Raw genomic sequence first — 27,023 nt, forward strand, 5'->3', positions numbered from 1 at the left:
TAAATTCTTTATCCTTCAGTTCAGATTACTGTACCAGATCACAAGACATACTTTGTGTCAGCAGTAGTACTAGCAGTTTATCTTTTTGATATTGTATATCACACAGTGTCAGCAGGCAAGGAAGAAAGGATTAATGATGTCTTTAGTTACAAGAAAGCAACAATATGCTCGGAAAGATGGTTAACATGGCCCAAAGGCATGGCATTAGCCCTATGGTACATCCGAGCGATACATTACAAGAAAAAAACAAAACGGAACCTATTTGGAATAATCATGGGCTGACCCATGCTGCTGTCTTCAACTTTTCATTTACTATTGAATGATCATGCATTCTTCCAATTTTACAGAAAGCTTATACAATATTCTTTTAGTTCCTATTGTCAGGTGCAAGTAACCTGAAGCTGCCACTCCCTTGAGCCTGGTAAGTGGGTGTATGTCTGAGTAGGAAAGTCATCCTTTTTGCCCTGATCACCCCCATTTTGTGACTGCTATTGGTGCTTACTGACTCTGAAAGTGCCCTGGGCTCTGTTACCAGGTCCACGGCCAGTGCTCTTTCCTTAACATGTATATGGTACTTGGTGCAATAACAATTGGCTAAGACAGCCTACCTGTAATTCCTTAGTATCTTAGTATATGATAGGGCATGTAAGGTTAGAGACCCCAGTGACATTAATGCATTTGCTTGTGCACTGCTGTCGTGTTATCTGAAAGTCAGGCCTGCCTTACAGGCTGGTTATAAATTAAAACTGCATCCCAACTCAACTTTGAAATTAAAAGTACTTCCACAGTCTAAAACAACCTTTTTATTACATATAGTTCACCCCCTAAGGTTTTCCCGTGGTTGTACATGCCCTGGTGGGGAGAAACAGCCAAAGTTGTGTTTTCCAAAATCTAGTACTGCTAGCTCCATACACTAACATGGGATGGCTTTATTAAACTTTAATAAAGTCTAACTTTTTATTGGAAGTAGCTAGTTGTTAATTCAAAGTATCAAAATAATAATTACAATAACTCCACCAGCTTGCCAAGGTTGGGTGTATTATAACTATTACAGGAAGGAAGTTTTAGAATTAACTATCTTGAAGTTACCCAAAACAACGCTGTAGCAGTCTTTTCTGATCGACCAGCCTCTGATAGCCTGAGCAAATCTACTCCCTGAGTAGGTATGAAGAGGCCTGGGGATACAGGAGAACACAGACATTTGGTGTCTGTGTTCTGGAGAAATCAGGTACAGGAAGGAGGTTCAGGAGGTAAACTGGTAGAAGCACAAATGTCATAGGACTGAGGGCAGCACACACTTTATTGATCCACAGCCAGATTGGAGCCCATCTAATTAGATTAGCAGAGGGGCTGAAAGGGGAGTGTAGGGGAAAGTTAGCCATGACTGTGAGTTGGGTTAACCAGACCTGCACTCCAAGGAGAGAATTTTTCCCATTTTTATTTTTTGTGAAATGTGCATTCTGGGATAAAAACAAGCCACTCTACCTAGAAAGATGTCATGGTAGAGGGTGGCAACTTGAATCCCATTGGTTGGGGTGTTCCCCCCCTTGCCAGACCAGAATTGGGTCAAAATATTGGAGATTTGCAGGAGCCCTTCATATCCCTACCAGAAACATCTGAGGAAGAAGGAGTGCCCTGCTGGACCCTTGGACTGCACCACAGAGGACAGCACTCAGAAGGACTCCACCTGCTGCACTCTAAAGGCTCTACCCAAGAAGGACTATGCCTGTCTCAAATAGATAAGGAGTAGACTTCCTAAGCAGCAACAGGTAGAAAAGTCCTGGAAGACCTCATGTACAACATCCTCTAAAGGGACAACTCCAGCTGACCAGCTTCACCTGAATTGACCAGGAGCATTGGGGCAGTTGACAACCCTGACCCCAGGAGGCAAGACAGAGCTTCTGAATTATTGGCTGGTGCTAGTGGACCTTTACTATCCCTCATAGAACCTTTCAGAATAAAAGCTAAAAGATTGAGATCTTCTTGCCAAGTTTTGTGAAAAAAACTCCAGAAGGAGGCCGGCATCAACAACTACAGTCAAGTCAGCAATGTCGATCCGCAAATTAGCCCGACTGCACTGTTTGTCCTGCTGCAAGCCCTGGAGTTCCTCACCATTGCAATAAAGATAAAGCTCTGTAGGGCACACTGCGGCATTTTGCTGTATCAGATCGCCGTCTTCAACGTGAAATCCAAATTCAAAACCGATTGCTCAACAGCGACTCCTAGTCCATTCCTATGGGAATGAGTGGGAAGACATACTCAATTTGCGATTCGCAATTAGAGAATCGCAAATTGAGAATGCAATTTCAAGGGTGGCAAGGTGTCAAAAGGACACCCTGTTGCACCCCTGAAATATGTATGTGTGCACATGTGGCGTACATACATGCCCTAAGGGCATGTATGTGCGCCACATGGCACTTTGAAAAATGCAAATAAGTGCATTTTTCAAAGAAATCACAAATTACCACCAACTTGAAGTTGGTGGTAATTTGCGATTCCTTAAGGCCAAATTGCACTTTTTCTGTGCTTCATACATTGCATTTAAGGAATCGCAATTTGCGATTCCTTAAATGCAATCACAAAATAGAGAATAGCAAATTTTGTGATTCTCTAATTTGCAATGCCCTTTTGGGATGATACACCACAAAGGGCCTTTTCCCGTTTGCAAACGGGACAATCCTGAGAATCTGCCTGTTTGCGAACAGGAAAAGGGCTTGATACGTATGCTCCCAAGTAACTAGACGGCAATATCAAGGAGGTAATTCAAAATAAAATGGTATTACATTACACTTTAACGACCAATGGTGTGAGATTGAACTATTGTAGGTACTGAATGTTGCACCCATCTTCCCAACACTTTACTTGTTAATATTAAGGAGAGTGCCAGGAAACTTTTAGACATACAGAATGAGCCTCATCGAATTCCCCCCTATATCTGTAGATAACTAGAGGAAGTCCTTGGAACTTGGAGAATGAAAATATTTAAATCAATTATTGCAATTGTTTTAATTGTGATTGTTTCGCACATTTAAATATAATTAATAATTTGCATCATCCTACACTTTTGGAAAGAATAATGGCACTGGCAATACTTTTACACTTGCTGTTCCTGAGGATGTTGAAGAAAGTGATAATGAAGACATAAATAAATAAGGGATAAGGCTCTCTCCTATAGAACTGTTATAGAGAAACGTTCCTCCTGCAGAAAAGTGAGGAGGTGTTGTGAAAGCATAATCATGGATTCCTACATACGTCAACATTAATATTATACATACGCATATCACTATGTATACCGATACATTTTACAATCGAATATTGATGTTGTTTCTAGTAGATATAAAGTGTCCGTAATCCTTGATTATGCTTTCTAAGTATTATGGCTCTTGTAGCGTTTCGTGTTTCCTCCAAGGGAGGATCTTACTACCTGCTCATTAGATATGTTTTTGCAAAATGTAATTCTTCTGTCAGGTTATCAGGCTACATTGACTAGTACTGAGAGAACGTTTATGCAAGCTGTCCGAAATGTCACATATTTGAGCATTAGGCTCTAACTGACCCTTTTCTAATGAGAGCTGTGCCATCGGCACTCATGAAGGTGGCAGGACAGTCGGGGGAGGGGAAGAACAAGGGAGGAAGACCCAGGAGGGCGAGCTGGGGAGGGGAGGGAAGGCCAATCCATTAATAGCTACTACCACGCTAGAAACACCAATCACCAGCCACCATCGAATGCTTGCACAGAGATGACCAAGCTGTGTTGTTGGCCTTGCATTTTCATCCCTTCACTTTATTTATCTTTTGCCAGTTAAAGCAGTCTTGCGCGTTTCATGATAGGCTATCGGCAGTATCTATTAACACCTACAAAGCTACAGCTTCGTTTAAAGTGACAACATTGCTAGTGGTCATACCATACCCGTAGTCCCTTACCCTTGAAAACACCCGGATGTCCACCTCTAACTTTTTACTTATAAATAAGGACATCTGCAGTGATTGTATGAGTAATAGGTGTATGCATTACAAATGCATTTCCACAAACCTCATTAACATGGAGTTTTATCTTCTATGGCACTTCAATTTGCTGCTGGCTGCAGGGAGGTTGTTTCTTTTTTTTCTCACTGTTGAATCGGGTGGAATGAGCGCCATGAAGGTATACAGTTATTGCTGGATAATAAGCACATATCAACTAACAGAGGGTTCATGTACCTTTCTATAACTCTATTCACAACTAATTACATTATTTAAAAATAACATCTTGGCTCCAAAGCTGTATATACATCTGGCACACATCACACCACGCTCCCGACAAAAGAAGTTGGTGATGTAGGATTGTCCGAAACAAAAAGCTGCCAGTTTATGTATGCTAACAAACGGAATAACACCAATAATCCTAAATATAGGCTCTCAAAAAGTAACAATGCTGTCCTGGAGAATGGCCTTCATACCAGAGAGGCATTTAGACAGACCTTGGATCGCTGCCATTACAGAAATTATGAAACAGAAATAGACCTACTGTAGCTTTTACAGGGCCTGAGTGCTTTGCATATAAATAAGCCCAGCTGCACTCGAGTGCCAGGCACTATAATCACCAGAGCCATCATTTGTCACCTGTGACAAGGCCAGCGTCCATGGTCTGTAGAGCCTGCAGCCGAGGTGTTTTTCTCTGCAGGAGTGCATTACTGTTAGAAAAGAAACACAATGAAAGCTCCAGGCCCATCTGCTGCTAAAATCCTCAATCTGTTTTTTTTTTATTTCCAAACTGGATTGGGCAGCTAACTCACTGAGAACTTCAAAGACAGTTTCACACCTTCAGCCTCTTGCAGAGGAACTCAAAATCCGACACTGGAACACCTGTCCCTCCACATAATAGTTCGCCTTTGCAGATATATACTTTGGGGTCTGTTCACAAATGTAAACTGACAAATGAGTACAGCTATGTGTCTAAATTCACTCTAACACTTTTGAGGATTTTTACTACTTTTAGTTATTCACCATTTAGGAGTGTAAGGTTACTCAAAGGTGTAGACGTACATGTCTCTAATCTCTGAAACAGAAGATGGAGCCAAATTTGAAAATTTAAAGTTACTCTAGCCAAAAAGGATTAATAGTTAGTCGAGCAACACACTTGGTCAATTACTGATACTTCAATTCCCTTCCATAGTAAATAATGTAGGCAGGTATTTGAAAATGAACTCTTTTAGGGAATAAAAATATTGGATTCACTGATTGCAATAATTTTAATTGTGGTTATTCTCTACAATATCAGTAAAAATAATGTTGTGCATCATCCTACACTTTCGGGTAAAATAATGAAACTGCCAATACTTTTACTTTTGCTTCTTTCTGAGGATGTTGAGAAAAGTGATAATGGGGATATAAAGATGGAAGTGATGGTGCTCTTTTCTATAGAATTGTTATAGAGAATTTCTCTCCCTAGAATAAAAGGGCAGGGTTGTGAAAGCATAACCATAGATTCTTTTATACTTCGACGTTTTTGTTTTGATTTTCTTTACAATCAAATATGAACGTTTTGTCTAATAGATCAGAAGTGACCTTAACCCCTTCCATGCTGATGACGGCCCCCGTCCGTCATGCATCACGGTGGGCGTGTGCTGATGACGGCTGGGGGCCGTCATGATCCCGCCCACTCATTAAAACGGCCGCACAGGCGCAGAATTGCGGCCGGGCCTAAGGGGTTAAACCTTGAATATGCTTGCTAAGTTTTCTGGCTCTAGTAGGTTAGGAAGCCAGAGTAGTACATTTGCAAATTTCTGCAACAAGTAACCTTTTTTGAGTGTTGGCAACTGAAAGCAGGATTTTAGGAGAATAATGAACTCAATATTGTATTCATGAATAATATCCTCTTCTCAAGGACGTCTCACACTTCCTCCAGCAGTAGACACTGCCAGCTTATCATTAGATAGGTTTTTGCTGAAAGAGCAAGTTTCTGTCGCCTGATTAGTTTTCACTTTTCATAACAAGAAACTGATTGGGAGTATCTGTGAACAAATACAAAGTTACCGCTTTGTTGGAGGGGACCTCTTTGCTAGTGGACATACTCTACCCTTACCCTGGAAAACATCCAGAGACCCACCTCTAATCTTTTTACTCATATAAAATGAAATACCACAATTTTGGTTAATTTGAAGTGATGATGTAGCACATCCTGATTCTGAGACTCAAGCTTTGAGTAGCTAATCTTCAATATACCTTTTTACCATTGTGTGATTTATGACTGCAAGAAAGATCTCACGAATCAGCCTCTGAACAAATATACATTAAATAATGTATTTCCACAACATTTCAATACATTGGAATTTTTACTTTGGTGGCAATTAAATTTTAATCAATGCAAAAAACTTCTTGCTGTATGTGGATAGTTTCTTTTGATGCAGGGCAATAATAAGTCAATTTAATTTTAAATTGTTTTGTATGGAGTTTTATTTTAAGTCCCTAGCATCATTAGTTCCTACAGGAGGACGTCACAGTACCAGTGGTTGGTCATTTTTTATGCTGGACTTTTTCCAGATCTGAGACGGAGTACCTTTAAAACTGTGTGGGCTCTTTTTGACTGTAGTAACTCCAGAAATGAAATTTCTGAATAGCAATGGGCCTACTCTTTTGTGGGTCGGCAATCATCCTTCCCTAACCAACTCCATAGCCAAGCCTTGACCGCACTTTACTCCTTTCTTAGCCTCTCCCATGTAATATTAAGAAATACTAATTTTCCAGGCACTACCCCTGTCTATCCCCCATACCTTCAATACCCTGTCTAAATGTGAAAATGCTAATTCTTGCTAATTCTGAGGTATCATTTTTAGAATAAATACAATGGGCCACATGTATCAATATTGGAAATAGTGTTTACCTAATTGCGATTTTCTGTGAAACGCAATTAGGTAATCGCCATTTCTAATGTATGACACACCATAAGTTACATTTGATTCGATTCTGACTACCTCAGTAAAATTCGTGAGGTAGGTAATATTTTTGCTCACTATTTGGGAATCGCTAAAACCATAGGTAAGGTGGTTTGCTGGGAACAGCAGACCATGTCTGTGTTTGCTTTTCAATAAAGCAATGTTTTCTTTTTTTTTTAAATAAACCCCATTTTCTGTAAAGGAACCCAGTATGCATTTAAAAAAGAAAAGTTAAACGTTTTCTTTATTTTTTAAGAGCATGAAGTGGTTCGTGGGACCACTACCAGCTCTGAGAAAACATTTTTGCTATCATGCCCCAAGGGACACCTTCCCATTTGCCAATGAGTTACCACCTTCTTGAAGTAGGTGGTAAAATGCAAATGTTTTGCGACTGCATACCAGTTGCAACACATTCTTACATACCGCTGAAATTGGGTATTAGGAAGGGATGCCCCAAACATGCCCCTTCCTAATACTGAATCGAGATGTATTCACATTCCAAATTGCGATTCAGTAACAGGTTACCGAATCTCAAATTGGAATTCATGAATACTAAAATGCATTTTACTGGTCGCAAACGTCCTGATTCTGCGAATCGGTCTATTGCGACCAGTAAAATGCACGATACATATGACCCTTTATACAGCACAATACTATAATTGAAATACCGAGTTTGATTAGTTCAATGCAATAAAATAAGACTTTTAAGATCTAGAAACATTGGCTGATTAAGTGAAACCTTAAGCATCTATATAAGTTGATTTGTTGACATAAATTGACATAGTACATCTACTAATCAATTTGAGACTTGCAGAGTCAGCAGCGGCCACATTTAGGGGCCGATTCCGATCCCGTAAAATAATCTGCCGTACGAATCGCATTCGTATCTGAATCCGTACGAATGGGAACTTTACGTGCGACCTGCGAATTCCGATCCGTTCCCGTCTATTTCCGTACGAATATCATCTAACCGTCCGAATCACAGTCGATGATCCGTACGAACATGCATCGGGAATCCTACCGTACGATTCGTAAACTACCCGTACTAACACACAAGTACGATCCGGTACGAGAAGCCTGACAGCGATTCGGACGGGTCAAAGTATTCGGACATAAACAATGATTTGTACGGCAAATATCGGGTCGCATCAAGCAGCGTCAAAACCATACCACACGTGTACCCCTCGCACAAGCACAAGCACTAGTACGACACGCACACCCCCCTACGTGAACCCCCCCACCCGCCAACGGCCGTACCAGTCAACCGCATGCACAAGTACGACACGAACACCCCCCTACGCGAACCCCCCCACCCGCCAACGGCCGTACCAGTCAACCGCACGCACAAGTACGACACGTACACCCCCCTACGCAAACCCCCCCACCCGCCAACGGCCGTACCAGTCAACCGCACGCACAAGTATGACACACACACACCCCCAACCAGCCCACGCGAACAGCCCCAACCGCCAACGGCCCGTACCAGTCAACCGTACGCACAAGTACGACACGTACAACCCCCTACGCGAACCCCCCCACCCGCCAACGGCCGTACCAGTCAACCGCACGCACAAGTACGACACGCACACCCCCCCAACCAGCCCACGTGAACAGCCCCACCCGCCAACGGCCCGTACAAGTCAACCGCATGCACAAGTACGACACGCACACCCCCCAACCAGCCCACGCGAACAGCCCCACCCGCCAACGGCCCGTACCAGTCAACCGTACGCACTAGTACGACACGCACACCCCCCTACGCGAACCCCCCCACCCGCCAACGGCCATACCAGTCAACCGCACGCACAAGTACGACACGTACACCCCCTACGCGAACTCCCCCACCCGCCAACGGCCATACCAGTCAACCGCACGCACAAGTACGACACGCACACCCCCCCAACCAGCCCACGCGAACAGCCCCAACCACCAACGGCTCGTACCAGTCAACCGTACGCACAAGTACGACACGTACACCCCCCTACGCGAACTCCCCCCACCCGCCAACGGCCGTACCAGTCCACCGAACGCACAAGTACGACACGCACACCCCCCCAACCAGCCCACGCGAACAGTCCCAACCGCCAACGGCCCGTACCAGTCAACCGTACGCACAAGTACGACACGTACACCCCCCTACGTGAACCCCCCCACCCGCCAACGGCCGTACCAGTCAACCGCACGCACAAGTACGACATGCACACCCCCCCAACCAGCCCACGCGAACAGCCCCACCCGCCAACGGACCGTACAAGTCAACCGCACGCACAAGTACGACACGCACACCCCCCAACCAGCCCACGCGAACAGCCCCACCCGCCAACGGCCCGTACAAGTCAACCGAACGCACAAGTACGACACACACACCCCCTACGCGAACGCCCCCACCCGCCAACGGCCGTACCAGTCAACCGCACGCACAAGTACGACACGTACACCCCCCTACGCGAACCCCCCCCACCCGCCAACGGCCGTACCTGTCAACCGCACGCACAAGTACGACACGTACACCCCCCTACGCGAACCCCCCACCCGCCAACGGCCGTACCAGTCAACCGCACGCACAAGTACGACACGCACACCCCCCCAACCAGCCCACGCGAACAGCCCCAACTGCCAACAGCCCGTACCAGTCAACCGAACGCACAAGTACGACATGTACACCCCCCTACGCGAACCCCCCCACCCGCCAACGGCCGTACCAGTTAACCGCACGCACAAGTACGACACGCACACCCCCCTAACCAGCCCACGCGAACAGCCCCAACCGCCAACGGCCCGTACCAGTCAACCGTATGCACAAGTACGACACGTACACCCCCCTACGCTAACCCCCCCACCTGCCAACGGCCGTACCAGTCAACCGCACGCACAAGTACGACACGCACACCCCCCAACCAGCCCACGCGAACAGCCCCAACCGCCAACGGCCCGTACCAGTCAACCGTACGCACAAGTACGACGCGTACACCCCCCTACGCGAACCCCCCACCCGCCAACGGCCGTACCAGTCAACCGCACGCACAAGTACGACACGCACACCCCCCCAACCAGCCCACGCGAACAGCCCCACCCGCCAACAGCCCGTACAAGTCAACCGCACGCACAAGTACGACACGCACACCCCCCAACCAGCCCACGCGAACAGCCCCACCCGCCAACGGCCCGTACAAGTCAACCGTACGCACAAGTACGACACGTACACCCCCTACGCGAACCCCCCCACCCGCCAACGGCCATACCAGTCAACCGCACGCACAAGTACGACATGCACACCCCCCCAACCAGCCCACGCGAACAGCCCCACCCGCCAACGGCCCGTACAAGTCAACCGCACGCACAAGTACGACACGCACACCCCCAACCAGCCCACGCGAACAGCCCCACCCGCCAACGGCCCGTACAAGTCAACCGTACGCACAAGTAGGACACACACACCCCCCTACGCGAACCCCCCCACCCGCCAACGGCGGTACCAGTCAACCGCACGCACAAGTACAACACGTACACCCCCCTACGCGAACCCCCCCACCCGCCAACGGCCGTACCAGTCATCCGCACGCACAAGTACGACACGTACACCCCCCAACCAGCCCACGCGAACAGCCCCAACCGCCAACGGCCCGTACCAGTCAACCGTACGCACAAGTACGACACGTACACCCCCCTACGCGAACCCCCCACCCGCCAACGGCCGTACCAGTCAACCGCACGCACAAGTACGACACGCCCACCCCCCCAACCAGCCCACGCAAACAGCCCCACCCGCCAACGGCCCGTACAAGTCAACCGCACGCACACGTTTGACACGCACACCCCCCAACCAGCCCATGCGATCAGCCCCACCCGCCAACGGCCGTACCAGTCAACCGCACGCACAAGTACGACACATACACCCCCCTACGCGAACCCCCCCACCCGCCAACAGCCGTACCAGTCAACCGCACGCACAAGTACGACACGTACACCCCACTACGCGAACCCCCCCACCCGCCAACGGCCGTACCAGTTAACCGCACGCACAAGTACGACACGCACACCCCCCAACCAGCCCACGCGAACAGCCCCACCTGCCAACGGCCCGTACAAGTCAACCGCACGCACAAGTACAACACGCACACCCCCCAACCAGCCCACGCGAACAGCCCCACCCGCCAACGGCCCATACAAGTGAACCGTACGCACAAGTACGACATGTACACCACCCTACGCGAACCCCCCCACCCGCCAACGGCCGTACCAGTCAACCGCACGCACAAGTACGACACGCACACCCCCCCAACCAGCCCACGCGAACAGCCCCACCCTCCAACGGCCCGTACAAGTCAACCGCACGCACAAGTACGACACGCACACCCCCCAACCAGCCCACACGAACAGCCCCACCCGCCAACGGCCGTACCAGTCAACCGCACGCACAAGTACGACATGTACACCCCCCTACGCGAACCCCCCCACCTGCCAACGGCCGTACCAGTCAACCGCACGCACAAGTACGACACGTACACCCCCTATGCGAACCCCCCCACCCGCCAACGGCCGTACCAGTCAACCGCACGCACAAGTACGACACGTACACCCCCCTACGCGAACCCCCCCACCCGCCAAAGGCCATACCAGTCAACCGCACGCACAAGTACGACACGCACCCCCCCAACCAGCCCACGCGAACAGCCCCAACCGCCAACGGCCCGTACCAGTCAACCGCACGCACAAGTACGACACGCACAAATAACGCCAACACCCAATGCAGCACAAGGACTCACCAAACAGGTCGCACAACAACACTGAACATGTCTCCTGTGTACACTCCATTGAGAATCACTGTCCTGGTCACAGCCAAACAGAGGTCAACACCAACACCCACCCCATATAACCCCCCCCCCAATTCAAATTAAGCCACACCCTCATTTTGGCCATTAAAAGGGTCCACACATACAACCCATCATCCTTTGCAACATACCCAATCTTGCGAGGAAACTGAGAGCACACTAACAATTGCAGCCACATACCTTCACACATATACCATCACATCTTCACCCACACCACCCCCTTCACAATCACAACCACACACCCTCATCCATACATACCATCACACCCTCAATCACATACACCCCACACCATGACCACACCCGGAGAATGAGATACTCACAGATGAAGTCATCAGAGTCTTGCCACAGCTGTTTGGCGCATTGGTCAGACAGACCAGCCTGGCAGAAAAAACACACCTGTGGGAGAGGATTGTAGACCGGGTCAATGCTGTTGCACCCATCCGGCGCACCAGGGTGGAATGCCAGTCCAGGTGGTATGAGCTGCGGAGGATGGTCAAGAAGAAAATGGACCAGGACTACGCCTCTGCACAACACACAGGAGGTGGCGGTCTTCGCAGACCTCCTGTATACCATCCCTGGGAGGAGAGAGTCATGGCCCTGCTGCCACTGGTGTGAGTACATGGAATACCAGGAGCCGTTGAGTCTGGTGAGTGTACAAAAAATACATGTCACATGGGTGGACTTACAACAGTGCCCAGCAGCATGGAGTGGGTGGCCATGAGTCCTAGCAGGACACATCTAAAAGTGGTTTGTTGCAAGTGGAACCCACAAAGGGTGTAAGGTGGAGGGTAGGAGGCTGCACTCATCCCATATGTCCCAGGGCCTCACTCAAGCACCATGCCCAATGTACAGGGATAGGGAAATATCACACAAGATAGTAGACCACAGCTCCTAATCAATTTCATGTTGTGGACACACCTTCCCGAGATGCGATATTTTGTGACACAGTAAGGCAGTGTAGCAAGCAAACAAGCACAAACAACCTGTCTCCATCCCTGTCGCCCTCTCTCTCTGTCGCCCTCTCCCTCTGTCGCCCTCTCCCTCTGTCGCCCTCTCCCTCTGTCGCCCTCTCCCTCTGTATCCATCCCTCAGTGTTCCTCCCTCTGTCACCTCACCGCAGCTCCCTGGGCACACACACAGTTGCACCTAAGCACTGCACAGGCCGAACAAACACCATAGATCTGAATGTAAAGGGATGTCTCACAAGTACCAGCAGGCATCTGCTATGTGCCTGCAACACACCCACCATTTGCAGTCCACACTGTACTGTGTTAGGACACACTTCTCGGAATGCTCTGTAGTACACAATGGGCACAGGTGTAGGCAGCACAAGTCCCTCCTGTGATCACTGCTAACACAAACACCAGGACAAGGTCACACATCCTGGGCAACAACACAAAAACACGATCATGCCAGCATGATACATCAGGGGACAGCCAAATCATGAACGATTGACGCTTCCAATTCCCAAGCTAAGTAATAGCATGCCTTGTCATACACCCCCATACAGAAAGGCAGCCCCAGGGGACAGGCAATGGAGTGCAACACTGTCCCATTTGTCATGTACCACAACAAAACACTCACTCATATGAATATGCATACAACTCATACATGCACATAGCAGATGCTCTAGTCCATTGTGCCTCTCAAACAATGCACGTGTCCCATCTCATGAACTTTGTGTATGCACGTAAGTACTGACATGGACATGGGTATCGACAAGGTGATGCGTGTTTGAGAAGTGCTAAGTTCAAAAGCCATGATCTATAACTGTGTGTCTACAGGTCCAGGTGTGTTGGCATTGTTTGGCCAGCATGGGACAGCAAAAGACATCCAAAGTAGTAGAGGACATGCAAATTAATGATGTTCTCTCTCTTACATCAACACGCTGCATATGAACTCTGTGCATGCATGACGCAGACATAAGGATTTACACCGTATCCTGGATGTTGCGTGAAACTGAGCAATGCTTAACACGTGTGGTGCCGGCAACACAAGACACAGCAATGGCTGTGTCAGTCATTGTCAAGACAAAGGAAGAATGTAAATTGCCCAGAGTACATTTTAATTTAGTACCACTACATACACAACTTAACAATGTCAACAATGTAAAGCTTGTGGAACTGTGATGCTGATAATGGATAAGTGAACAAGATGTCACTTGATAGTGCCTTAACAGTGTCTGTCTCTCCCACACACAGGGGAACGTGCGGCGGTCCCCCCCAACCAGGGGGGAGAAGGATCCCAGTCCCAGTCTCAGCAGGACCCAGACCCTACCAACAGCGCCGTCCCTCAACGCAGTGTGGATGACCCCAACCAACCTGGCTCCTCTGGATCCCAAACCCCTGCAGCAACTGAACCAGCTACATCTCAGCCAACCACCGGACCCATTCCCACCACATCCCAGGAGACAGGTCAGAGCCCTGCCCATGATCCTCAAGAGAGCCAGTCTGAAAATGAGGGACACCCTTTGTCGGGCGCCCCTGAGGATGGTGACGACCTCCACCCTGCCAGCAATCGGGGGGCCCGTCGAGCGGATGTGCCCACTAGCGCAGGCCGTGCTCATGTGGGTCAGGGTGGTGGGAGTGGCGGAAGGCGGAGCCGAGAATCTGGACAGTCAGCTGCAGCACCCGGTATGCCTGAACTCGCTAACATCCTGGAGGCATACCGGCGGGACACCAGGGAGGTAAGCCAGCTTGCGGAGGCCCTCAACCAGGTCAGACAACAGCAGGCAGAGCAAATAGCCAGGCAAGACCAGCATTATGGACGGGTGGAGGCACACCAGGCTCAGCTCTTGATGGTGCATCGGAACATTTGCCATATGCTACATCAGATGGCTGCCAAAATGCGGCCCCCTCCCTGTGTCACAAGGCCAGCAACATCATGGCAAAGTGCAACACCACCCACAGGGAGGGAGGAGGAGGAGGAGGAGGAGGAGGTACCCTCTGACGTAGCGTCCCATGCACTGTCCATGCCTGCACATGAGGGTCCCCCAAGGAAGGTGGGTCATCCACGGCGAAGACGTTGAGGGGCAGTGGGCCATGGACATCTCCCAGGACACTGGACCTGGCATATTGCCCCTGGGTGCAACAGCATCCCCTATGAGACTCTCCCATATGGACTTGCTGGTCACAGTCTGCCCAATGTTGCCAAGCACTGTGGCCTGGACTCTGGTGAATCAAACTGTAAGGCATCTCATCTCCAGCAGTGAACTTTGGATTCCACCCCTTCCTGTACAGCATCTATTCACGTTTCCTGCACAATATCACCCAATAAATATTCTACACCTCATACGCTTTAGGTGAGTTATCTTTTAAACAGCATAAACTGATATGTGTGTGCAAATGTATAAAATGCAAGGGTATACAACAAACAGCAGTCAGCCTCACACTTCGATCAGAATTTGAGTGAGGACACACATTGGTCAGAAAATCCTATCAACTACATACATGGATGGAAACTGACATACCTGCGTGGGACAGTAAATGCTGGAGGGGGGTATGGATCCCAAAAATTCCATCACAGGCTGACCCAGGAGAGTGTCTTTGAGGTGTACATATCAGTGGCACAAAAGTAGTGGTCCACGTAGGGAGTACCTACAACTGTGTCCTCAGGTATGTGAGCTATCATCAGCATGATGCAGTACTGTGGATGTGATGTGTGGCGCACAGGACAAGGCTGGCAGGACAGACTGTGGGCAATGGGCTGTAGCACTCCACACAAGCACACCTGAATAGGTGACCTACCCCTATGTAGCTACAGGTACTATACTACTGTAATGGTAGCTACGCATACAGAACAACTACACACGTCTGACAAATACCTACACCACAATGGGGAAATCACACCACACCCAAGAGACATGTTCATGGTGTGTGTTCCATGTGGCAACTTGACTGACTGTGACTGCCATGTTGCAGTGGTGTGAGCAGTTTGTGTACAGCCACGTGACTGTAAGCAAGCACTTTAGTGCTATAGTGGTGTTAACAAGGTAACCCTGTACAATATTGTGCCGTGGAAGGGGGGGCTGTGCTGGACACGGCACATGACCTGGTGGTACGTAGACCCAATGTCATGTGAATCTGCATAGTCGTGCCAGTATGTGTCGCACACACAGGCATAGCAGCAGCAATGGCTGAGTCGGAAGCATTGTGATACCAGGATGCTGATTGTCTGGTTATGTCTGTGTGTAGGGTGGCAGGAGCATGCTCCATAAATGGATGTAAGGAGGGTCATCTTGTAGGTGTCAGTGTTCCTGAATGGTGTGCGCTGCATGGTGGCTGTGTATGCAGCAGCAGCAATGACTGAAGACATGACGGCAGGAGGGGTGTGACAACATGCAAAACAAGCACATACCACAACGCCATTGGCAAGCCACAAAGTGACATGTGTATGTGAAGGCTGGAGTGTCTGCCTCACTCAGGGTCACTGAAAAATAAATGGCACAGTAATCATCAAGGTCACTGGATCAGGGACATTACGGACAAGTGGGGCACACGACACACAGCATCATCAGGTGTAGACTACAGCTAGTGTTTTCAAAGCTAAACAGCAGCTACAAAGCCATCTACCTCACACACAACATAGTATACTAGCCTTCCCCAACCCCATGCGTGTGGTAACTTTACAGGTAAACACATAACAAGCATAAGCTAAGTTAATGACAAATAGTATAGATGCACATTAGAAGGACATGTGCGTTGACATCAAGGCGGCACAATATTCCGTAGAAGTCAGACGTCATGCACAACATCATTATTTACATTGTGAGCCCATGGAGCATCATGAAACATACATGTGCATTGGCAAGAAGTCCAAATTACACTATTATTGATGTCACCTGTAATGCAGCAGTACTATTACCTACTAGCCTGTCAAGGACTGGCCATACCTTTCTTCTTCAGAGTGGTGTGATGCTCAAAGGGTTTCACCTCCAAATAGCCCCTTGGTCTGAGTACAAACGACAGACACAAAAGGGTGATCAGGCGAGGGAAGGAGAGGATGGGAACTGCTGGGAGGGAGACCTGAAACACAGGCATATAACCATTAGGATTACATTCTCATGTCACTGACATTTCAAATACCACATTTGATAATACACTGTACCACTCACACCTGTGAAGTGTACTAACTGGAGACAAGTTTAGATGATTAATCATGCCATCACATGAGATCTGATGCTATGACACGGACACATTAAACCAAGGACAGTCTGTCATCCATCAGAGTCATGTGTACCGCTCACAATTAGATCTATGTTGTAAAAAACTCTTTCACTGGCTCAGATGAGGTGGACCTTACAAACAAATGGAAACATATGGAAATGCTACTTACCCTAACTGTAATGTCTGTCTGATATTGGTTACCCATAAGGGCCATGTAGGCAAACTTTACTTCAGCCACAACAGCTGTAACTATCACATATGTAGAGGAAGCTAATGACCAACATGCAATGGAAGCACTCTGTAGCCAGTCTTTTGATGTGTCAAGTTAGCACTACTATGCAAAACATCACATGCTAGTAGAAGAACTATAAAGTGCTAGTGATGTTGATCCGAGCCACATAATGAGACCTTACCATTACACAGGAATGCAGCACGGGACCAGAGATTCATGTGAATGACTGCACTCCACTGGTGCAACACAATTTATCACATATGCATCATCCCAACAATTTGACTTTACATACAAAACATACTTGGCATCATGTGAGTCTAAACAGCACTGCTACTCACTGTGAAGGCTGGCGTAGCAGTATTCTCAACCTGCACTGAGGTAACGACATGACAGTGACATGATATACAGCGACAAGGGGCAATGCATCCATGTTAACTGATTCACAGGACAGTTGTCTTAACATGTGGAACATACACTGGGCCAAACCCACACCACATAGTTTCATGGTAATCAGACTGGACTGGGCCACAAGCTGGAGGTGAGGATCCAGTCACAATCTAATGCACACAGTGAGGCTGCAATCCCCCACAGAGTCCGTGGTTGTGACCTCTGACACAATGTAAACCCAAGGTATTTGCAATGTTGCAGTGCCAATGTCTACACACATTGATGCATTCACCAGAGTCTCTAACTACAACAGATGACTGTCAGATGGGGTGAATATCCTGTCATGGGAGTGGGCATACATGTAATAAGTAACATGATGTAGTTGCATGTATGCATGGTCTCACTACATGCACATGAACATGTACCACACGTTTCAAAACATACCAACGCTAAACAACCTCATATGCATCCTTACCCAAATTGACTTCTACACATGTCCATGCATGCTCCGTTGATTTGGCTGACGTTGCAATCATAATGAGCGATAGCAGGATGACCACGATGACCCCAACGGACAACAGGCAGGGCGAGCTGTGGATGAGAGTGGCACACAAGGGGTCAAGTTCTGTATAATGTCATTATCACAATGTCCTGTTGAATAGCCAGATGTTGTAGAACACCTGTACATTCCAAGTGCACACATAGCACGTATGTGTGTTGCATTAGAACTGCACATGTGTGACACTGCACAACACACATCCAAGTGACGTTGCATACAGTCTGTTGCATACACAGCATGCTACCCATGCTACTCTAGAGTCCATCTGTTGCTGAAAAGCTGCGATGACTCACCATTATGCAAAAAAGTTGCGGATGAGGTGACTCCGGATATCATCTTCATCCTCCTCGTCACTGGCATCCTGGGCAAGGCCTTCATCCTCAACGGGCAGATGTTCCAGCTCATCAGGATCAAGGTAGAGTGGCACGGCCTTCTCCACTGCCATGTTGTGTAGCATGCAGCACACGGTGAAGATGTCACACACCTTGCATGGGCTGTATTGGAGGGCTCCGCCTGTCTTGTCCAGGCACCTGAACCGGCTCTTCAGGAGTCCAAAGGTTCGCTCAATCACCCGCCTGGTCTTGCCATGGGCATTGTTGTACCGCTGGTCTGCAGCTGTCCTGGGGTTGCGTAGTGGAGTCATTAACCACGGCATGTTAGGATATCCAGCGTCTCCTGCAAATAGACATCAAGTACAAAAGTGATTAATATGATGCAGATCATGAAGTTGTGACATACTGTCATACAGAGCTGACAGTGTATACTCACCAACTAGACATGCCCGGTGGTTGTGCAGCTGCAGCATCATCTGTCGTACCCTGCTATGCCTCATGATGAAAGCATCGTGGCACGATCCTGGAAAACGTGCACAAACATGTGAGATAATCATGTTGGCAAGACACACCACCAGGGCATTTATCGAGTGGTAGTGTTTCCTGTTGCGATACGCTTGCTCCTGAGCCTGTGGTGGCACCAAAGTAACATGTGTACCATCAATAGCACCAATTACATGTGGCATGCGGCCCAGGGCATAGAATTCCCCCTTGACATCTGTCAACTCTTCAGGAGTCGGAAATCTAATGAATTCATCTAGGTGGAGCAACATAGCAGCCAAAACATCACTCAACACCCGGCTTATCATTGTCTGAGACATCCCTCCCACATCAGCTATGGTAAATTGGAACGTACCTGTGGCAAAGAAATGGAGGGCTGCCATCACCTTTACCTTGGGTGTCAGTGCCGTTGGATACCTGTGGCGTGGTTGTAGGTGAGCCTCAAGCCTGTTCGTCAGCTCCTTGATCAACTGCCTGTTGAAGCGATAGCGCCGAATACAATTGCGCTCCCTCATGGCTTCCAAGTTAGGCAACGGCCTTTCCAGAGGGGGTGCCCTGCAATACACAATTTATTGGAAATGTCTTCAACTGTCTGACTGAGACTGTAACAATGTACATGGCACAAGCAAGACTTCTTCAAATAATCTAGACAATTTGGAGTGTGGCGTGGCATACACACTGAAGTAACGTGTGCCAGCTCCCAGCCACTCCTCCGTGAATAATTAAAGACCTGTGGTGTGTGGAAGGATATGACATGCATACAAACAATCTGATGGAAAGGTCTTAGTGAGCATGACAATGTATCATGTCAGTGACAAAGGTCATGTGAATGTCTGTAGTAGGTTGTCTGCACAACCAGACATCTGACAGCAATAAACACACACACACACCACATGTGCCATCATTTGCACAGTTCTGCCTTAGTCATGTTGCGGTGTGTAGCTTCCCTAACTATTACATATCCATCATCATACAGCATAAATGTGTTATTCTCACAAATGGTCAGTGATGCCATCACACATATGAACAGGTCATTAACACACGTGGCATGGTGTGCGTACATTAGTAACCCTGTCATCACGGCAAGGATACTACATAGATGCTCCTACAGCGGATGTACTGAACAGTAAGGACGGATTACTTACCTTTTGTAACAAAATATCAGTAAGCAACAGTAGTTAGAAGCATATTCCCGACTTTCAATACATACCAGGCTTTTGACCTATTTGCATCCCTGGATGCCATCGCTCTGCACAGTGAGTCGGGGGTATCCAGGCCACACAGGAAAAATGACAGTGCTGCAGATTGGCATCCTACAAGGGCGTGCCCAAGTGTTGCCCGTACCTACAACGCACACTCTGCCAGCAGTTACACAACCATGTCCCACCGAGAGCGTGGGTAGCAGACTAAGATGCATGTAATGTTGGAAGACCTCAGTCCCAGACTCAGGGAGGATGATGACATCTTTCCGTAGTGCCCATACCTCTTGGATACCCTCCACAGCAGAGCTAACGGGAATGTGGACTGTGATTTGGAGGACTGGATGCCCATGCTCTCTGGGGTGGGGTGGGAGGAAAGGTAACATGGTGAGTCCAGGGCGGGGTGTGGGGGTCTGACGAGGTGCCTATCTACAGCCAAACATGATGCGTGGCTGTACAGGATGCCCAATATTGATACAGTACATTCCTCAAGATATGCCTGCAGAGGATCAGCTGAGCCGGAGTGAAGTTTAAGGACCTCAGTGAGGAGTTGGTCCTCATGGCAGCAACGGGGAGATGAAGGGCCAAGGCTCCGGCCTCCCACGTTAACACGCCACTGTACGTTGCCCGCTCATCCTAAGACACGTTAGGAGTAGAGACATCACCAGTGTGTGGCTAGGTGTCCAGACCACTTGCATCCCCCAGTCCACCTGTCCTGTTGTCTTGGGACCGACACTCACGTGCCAGTGGTTCCTCATGACCCTCCCAATACTCACTGACAACCATTGTAATGAGCATTGCCCGGCTCATTGACGTTAAACTCCCCATGCAGCATTATTAGGGGTGTTCTGCTGCACATTTCCTACGCCGGAGCCGTACAGTGTGTGCTATCGGGGACATCACCACCCGAGAACGGCGCCACGGCTGACACCTGGGTGATAGTTGCCTGTGAGGTTGCGAGTTCAACCAGCGGGGACCAGGATGAACATTCAGATCCGGTCTGTCCCGGCGGTTTGGGACATATGGGCCGCCTGCATCCAGTAGTAAGTGAGTGATGGCGTCAGGGGCTATTCAACAGACACGCTAGTGCCCCAGACGGGTCCGCTGTGCCAGAAGCCGACGCGTAGGCCGTTGGTGGGGTGAGGGACATCATGGACATGAGGAAGTGCACTAACTCATCCTGCGTCACATGCAGGGCAGGGACCGGAGGTCGTGGTGCTGGCTACGATGGCTGCAATTCTGACAGAGCCGCATGGTTGGTGTCACCCGAATCACATGCAGCATTGCACGTGCATTGTGGTAATTTGGATTTGCTATCAGATATATCTGACTTATTTAGTTAACCTGACAACTTTGCCCGGGAGCACTGATGTCAAATTAAGGGGCAGTAATGTCTCAACTACAACGCCCATGCACTCGTCCTACGTCCTGCCCATGAGCGATTGTGGTGCAGTGCCAACTGCTGGAGTCAGAGTGGCTTGTGGGACCAATCACACCTGGATTCATATGTCTGGTCCCGGCAGTGGGAGCTGCTCTTGTTGTTGTGCTTGAGGTGATAAGAGTGGAGACACAGACGGTGAGGGTCAGTCACCAACATGACTAGTTTGTATTCCTCACAGGCTTTGAAAATGACATCCCTATTGGCACCGGCCAGAGTCAGAGAATCCAAGGTAAAAGGTCTGAAGTGATTGTACTATGAAAGTGGCAACACAAGTGTGTAAGGTTACACTTATACGGGACCAGCGCTGGTGTTGTTTAAAAAGAGGACCTGACGTGTGCACGCAGAGGTGACGTATGAGTACTCTGACAACGTCATCACGGCCCACATGACGCCAACAACCCATGCAGAGCCACAGGACATGCCTACCGACACACAATTGTACTACAGAACGGAAATGGACATATCCAGGATGACATGTGGGGATATACTAAGGTGAGTTATAGAATACTGACCTGTTAATTTCATATGCAAACGGCATGCGTAATGTCGCTCATTGCACACACATGACGTGGTCACACAGGGTCATGCAGTGCGGCTATTACACCTCAGTGACAGTGGGCATGTTGCTGTCATCATGTGCCAGTTCCCTGTACTGAATGGTGAGCCATTCCAGTGTTGATGCTCCTTGCAACATGTTGCTGACGTTACTCCGGTGCAAAGTGTTGACTGCATGTGATGCACATGTGCAATATGATTGATGACATGTCTCGCAAGCTCTTCACACATCAACTGAGGCACAAGGTCACAATCCCTGTACTTCTTCAATGTCTGCCACACCATGGGCATCCTGATGTATGTATGTGTTGGACCCGGCCTCGTGGCGTGGTTCGCCTCTGTCCCTCCGCACCCCGTGAGCGTAGTCCTGTACCCCGAACCCCCTGCGCAGCCCCCCTGTTAGCGTAGCCTGCACCCCGAGCCTGGTCGCCCTACTCCAGTTAAGCCTAGATCCCCCTAGCACCTCGACCAGGCCTGCCTTTCCCGTCCCATGCCCGGCTCCGAGCACTTAACATTGCATTCCCCACAAGGCCCGGACGCCATCTTCCCTTCCGACATCCCTGTCTCCCTGGGCCTAGCGTCACTCCGGCCCCCAGCGAAACCCAGACTCCAACGGCGTGCCAGTCCCGGCTGGGGGGTAAAGGGCCCTGAGTGAGATAAGACCAAGGAGTTTCGATTGCACCTCCGGCCTCCCCTGGGAGCCTGGTTTCTCTCACACCTCTGGCCTCCCCTTGTGGGCTGGATTCGATCGCACCTCTGGCCTCCCCGAGTGCTGGCTCCAGACCCGCTGGGCGTCTGGGAATTCCCGGGACCCTACTTTCAAAGGGATCAAAGAGCCGACCGCCGGACCTCGCCCACGACCAGCCCCTAGGGCTTGCGACCTCCGCCTGCGAGGGTCCGGACATCAAAGGGCTAATGGACTATATCTGGGCCCGCCTGACAACTAGCGGGCACTTGTATCTTGGACCTGAAGCCCTGCTGATCTGATAGCGTCCGCAGGGCTCAGGTGTTCAAGATGAGTTCTTCTTAGGGTCAGCCGCGGTCGCGGCTCCCTCCTCGCAACCAGGAACTGGACCATCGGAGCCCTGCTGACGCGGCTCGACCTCTAAGACCACGGGAGCCCTGCTGACGCTGTCGCGGCTCCCCACGAACTTCTCCAGATCGAGCCCTGCTGACCTCGTCGCGGCTCGAGAAGTACTCTGGTCCGGCTGGACCATCGAGACCACCATCACGACCGAGCCGACTCGACGGAGGTGAAGCAGCCAGTACGACCATCATCGTCCGTATCCCCCGGCTCGAGGATTGAGAGCTGTGCGTAGGATACGCCCCGTACTGCCCCAGAGACTAAAAGACTGTCCCGCTTCCCCCTTCCTGAACCCTCAACGACTTTGTGATCCGTTGATCACTGTGTACATATGAGTGCTGCCTTCTTTTATTTTCTTATATAAAGAACTTGTACTAAGAACACAACGGTGTGGTGTCTGTTCGTAAGTGTGGTGTGAGCTCAGTGGGTACGATCATAGACTCGAAGTCCTCCCCGGTGAGGACCTCACGATAAGACTCGGCAAGATCTGTGGGAGAGGTGGGTCTTGGGGTGACCGGGTGAGCATAACCTGGCCCTCTGAGATTGCCCCTTCTAACAGTATGCCATGCTGAAGTATGCACCACATCGTCGACATGAGTGTAGACTACATCCCTGCTATGTGATTTCCTGGTGTGATTCTCCCACTGGTGACATGAAGGTGCACAACCCTTCACATGACCATGTCTGACGCACTGTACCCCAAGGTACGTGCGTGTGTACCCTTGTTTCCCTATTGCTTTTTGGCATTGCGCGAGCAAAGCGTACCCCAAGGTACGTGCGTGTGTACGCCTTGTTTCCCTATTGCTTTTCGGCCATGCGCGAGCAAAGCGTACCCCAAGGTACGTGCGTGTGTACCCTTGTTTCCCTTTTGCTTTTCGGCCATGCGCGAGCAAAGCGTACCCCAAGGTACGTGCGTGTGTACGCCTCGTTTCCCTATTGCTTTTCGGCCATGCGCGAGCAAAGCGTACCCCAAGGTACGTGCGTGTGTACCCTCGTTTCCCTATTGCTTTTTGGCCATGCGCGAGCAAAGCGTACCCCAAGGTACGTGCGTGTGTACGTCTCGTTTCCCTATTGCTTTTCGGCCATGCGCGAGCAAAGCGTACCCCAAGGTACGTGCGTGTGTACCCTCGTTTCCCTATTGCTTTTTGGCCATGCGTGAGCAAAGCGTACCCCAAGGTACGTGCGTGTGTACGCCTCGTTTCCCTATTGCTTTTCGGCCATGCGCGAGCAAAGCGTACCCCAAGGTACGTGCGTGTGTACCCTCGTTTCCCTATTGCTTTTTGGCCATGCGCGAGCAAAGCGTACCCCAAGGTACGTGCGTGTGTACGCCTCGTTTCCCTATTGCTTTTCGGCCATGCGCGAGCAAAGCGTACCCCAAGGTACGTGCGTGTGTACGCCTCGTTTCCCTATTGCTTTTCGGCCATGCGCGAGCAAAGCGTACCCCAAGGTACGTGCATGTGTACCCTCGTTTCCCTATTGCTTTTCGGCCATGCGCGAGCAAAGCGTACCCCAAGGTACGTGCGTGTGTATGCCTCGTTTCCCTATTGCTTTTTGGCTATGCGCGAGCAAAGCGTACCCCAAGGTACGTGCGTGTGTACCCTCGTTTCCCTATTGCTTTTCGGCCATGCGCGAGCAAAGCGTACCCCAAGGTACGTGCGTGTGTACGCCTCGTTTCCCTATTGCTTTTTGGCCATGCGCGAGCAAAGCGTACCCCAAGGTACGTGCGTGTGTACGCCTCGTTACACCATTGACTGGGTTGCATTAGCAACGCTATGTCACCATAATTGTGTGGGCATTTTAGATAAATAATAGTGAACAACTAGGGGAACAGTGTACTGATCAAAATGCAACCAGGTTGTCATGGATACAGAGTTTTTTGAGGCTCCTACAGGTGTTCTAGAAAAATCAGTTTGGCTAAAGTATACAATGTTGCAAAAGTTGTTGTTCAGCTCAGGCTCAATTTTCAAACCATGCATATGTGTGTAATGGGCTTATGTGTGATGTGATTGGATGGAACATAGGATGCTAACTATGGTGGCCTATCACACACTACTCCTTGGACTCACAGACCCTCTGCAGCACAGATATAAGGCAGCATGTGGCTGCGGGAGGGCACTTGCCTGCACAACATTGGTGTGGTAACCATAGCTGCTGTCTCTGAATCCTCTGGACCCTGATTAGCTGAGCATGGAGAGGGCACCTGCATTCACTGATGCTGAGAACAAGGCCCTGCTGGATGCCCTCCTGCCCAACTACAGCAAGCTGTATGGGAGACCAGAGGCTCAGGTGAGTGATTGGTGCAATACCTTGGAGTGTGCACCTGTTGTGTGTGTGACATAATGCCCACTGTGTATGTATGGTGTATAGATGCAATGTTGTTGGGAGTGAATGCCAGGGTGTACAGTCTTGTGTAAAGAGGGTTATTTCTTGTAGTGGGGTGTGTGACAGCGTGTCACAGGCTGCAGTTCACCCAGATGTAGCATACATTGCTCTGTGATTGCCATGCTCTAAGAGTGTTTAGCCCACGTCATGTCATCTGTAGTCTTTCAATGGCATGTAATGCAGCAGTGTTTGCTCACAGGCCACATACTCCTGGACAATGATGCTAATGTGTGGAGCCTACGATGCCCTGTGGTCATCAAGTCTTTTGTGCACATATGTGTGTCTTTTGAACATGGACCAGGTGTACTGATGCTCTTTAACTTTACATTTGTGACAGGTATCTGCCTATGAGAAGGGTGAAATCTGGCTGGACATCGCCAGGGCTGTCAGGAGTGAGGGGGGGGCCTCGCAGGAGGCTCAGGAACATCAAGAAGAGGTGGCAGGACATCCGGTGCTGGACCCGCCGCATCACCAGAGTCCAGCTGCATCTGGAAGCTCCACGCCGGCATGGCGGCACCCGCCACCTCACCCCCAACATGCTCCGGGTCCTGGAAGTGGTGTTCCCAGACCTCCATAGGCAGTTGCAGGAGGGACAGCAGCAAGTAGGGGGTAGGTACATGTCTGTTTGTTGTCATGTGTGTCACATGCTCCCTGCAGTGCTTCATGGCATGTTCACACTCCCATAGTGTGAGTGGTGTGGTCAGACAGGCACTCCATGCTTTGGCATTAGAATGTCCCAGGTTCTGCAGCTGCTTCTTTGCATGCCTTGCCCTACTCCACATTTGCCCTGCGCTTTGCCTGATGTGTATTTTTCACATGTACTCCTATGGTGCAATGTCTCAGTATGCATCTTCCTTTGCACATCATCATGTTTGAGGTGGGTCTGTGACACCTGTTGGTACATTACATGTAGCACCACATGTTCACAGTGTCTGCCATTCTTCATACTTTTGCACTGATCTTGAGTCTAAACATGTGTTTTCTGCACGAGTCTGCCTCAGTGGCCTTGGACCATTGTGGTAAATAAATAAATAATACCCTATTTTTGACTAGACTTATAGCATAACAGATAGCTCAATAAATAAGAGTCAAGATTCGAGGTAGTAGGAGTTTCTGCAGGTTTATTACAGCATAAGGACAGGATCAGGACAACCTGCATGGGAATAGGACAATAAGGCCCAGCAGGACAACTGGGGCCCAGCAGCTGCCGGGGCTTGATCTGGGATGAGCGCGCTAACATTTAATAACAAAACATTGACTTATATACATAGCGCAAACACATAGCATTACATTGCAGTAGGCGTAACAGTAGGTGGAGTAGAAGGCGTGACGCGTAGCAGTCGCGAGAGATAACAGAAATAAGAGGTGTAACTGGGAGTTTACTTAGACATGTGATGCAAAACGTAACAGAATATGTCATGAATGGGCGGAAACATTGGA

The sequence above is a fragment of the Lissotriton helveticus genome, chromosome 3_2, assembly GCF_964261635.1.
Source record: "Lissotriton helveticus chromosome 3_2, aLisHel1.1, whole genome shotgun sequence".
NCBI classification, from domain to species: Eukaryota; Metazoa; Chordata; class Amphibia; order Caudata; family Salamandridae; genus Lissotriton; species Lissotriton helveticus.